This window comes from Galeopterus variegatus, unplaced genomic scaffold (genome assembly GCF_000696425.1).
Source record: "Galeopterus variegatus unplaced genomic scaffold, G_variegatus-3.0.2 Scaffold10965, whole genome shotgun sequence".
NCBI lineage: Eukaryota > Metazoa > Chordata > Mammalia > Dermoptera > Cynocephalidae > Galeopterus > Galeopterus variegatus.
In genome coordinates, this window is record NW_007737076.1 from 20,813 (window position 1) to 22,586 (window position 1,774).

Genomic DNA, 1,774 nt, shown 5'->3' on the forward strand with positions numbered 1-1,774 from the left:
ACACCCAGAATAACGTCTGACCAAATATCTGGGCCCATAGCCCAGTCAAGTTGACACATAAAATTAACCGTCACAGTGTCTGAAGCACAAGTGGAAAAATCAGTTTGAAACAGGTGGGAGAACATTTTGGCTGTCATAACAGGAGACAAGGGGACTGAATATGAAACTATAGTGTGTGTATCTGTCAGTGGGATATTGAAGCTTGTGGTATAATAAATGATAAATATTTAGTCTTTGTCCCAGGCTCCTGGCACAGAGCTCCTAAAAATCCTTTGGAATCTCCTGAGTGATAAGAGTGTCTTTTGTAAGCTAATGTTCCAGATAGCTTCAGGATGGGGCTGGTGGCCAGAGAGACCACACATGATTAGAGGCTGGGACTCGCAGCCTCCCTCTTCAACCTCCCAGGAGGAGAGAGGGGCTAGAGATTGACTTCTGTCACCAATGGCCAATGATTTAATCAATCACACCTAGGTAATGAAGCTTCCATAAGCACCTCTAGACAGCAGGGTTCCAGGCAGGTGAACCTGGAGGTGCCGGGAGGGTGGTGCACTCAGAGAGGGTTGGAAGCCCTGTACCCCTTCCCCATCCTTGCCCTATGCCCCTCTTGCATTTGGCTGTTGCTGAGTTGTACCCTTTATAATAAATGGCTAATAGTATGCAAAGGTCTTTCCTGAGTTCTGTGACTTATCGAACCTGAGGGGGAGGGCCATGGGAACCCTCGAATCTGTAGTTGGCTGGGTGGAAGTGTGAGTGTCCTGGGCACCCTGTTTGTGGCTGGCATCTGAAGGGAGGAGGCAGTCTTGTGGGATTGAGCCCTTGATTTTGTGGAGTCTGAGGTTAACTCTAGTTAGTTAGTGTCAGAATTGAATTGAATTGTTGGATATACAGTTGGTGTGCAAGAATCAAAGAGGTGGTTTTAGGAAGAAAAAACCCTCCAAGGACTTATATGGGCTGCTGTTTTCTGTGAAGTAAGAGGTAAAGTCATTTAGTGAGAGAAAATGTGACTCAATAATATAAGAAAAAAGTGGCTGACTGTCAGCATCACCATTTGACTAACTAGTGACCTTGGAAAGCCTCTCGGCCACACTCTGTCTTCCCTCCTCATCCGCGAAACAGGGAGAGTCATAGCACCTGCCCTGGAGCTCTTGTGAGGACCACACGAAGGATCTTAGCATGCCATTAGCTCTCATCAATTAGGTAATTAATTTTACATTTTATTTTTAATTGTCAAATAAAAATTGTATTTGTTGTGTACATGATATCTTGATATATGTATACTCAGTAATTATTAGCTCCCATTATAATTATTTACAGTGATATTGTTTTATCCCTCAAAACCCAAGGAATTGAAAAACTTTAAAAGTATATGCAGTAAGATGAACAAGTACAAAGTCAGTAGGCAAAAATCCAGTGCTTTCCAAAATATCACCCTAATCAGAAAGAAAACACAATGGACAAGCCTCCAAGCACAAAAACAAAAAATACTGGATGAAAGACAAAAAAAACTTAAAAAACACATATGTGTGTGTGTATGTGTGTATATAAAACAAAAACTAACCTCAGAATTTATATGGAAGAGTGAAGGTCCATGGAAGAGAAAAAGGTAGGGAAGACATTCTCTATCAAACGTGGACTTATTAGAAAAGTAGATTAATTAAAGACAGTTTGATACCAGAGTAGGAATTTTTAAAAAATCAATGAAATACAGTAGACAGTGCAAAAATATCCCTGAACCTAGATGGGAAAACTGCTATGCCACAGAGATGCCATAATA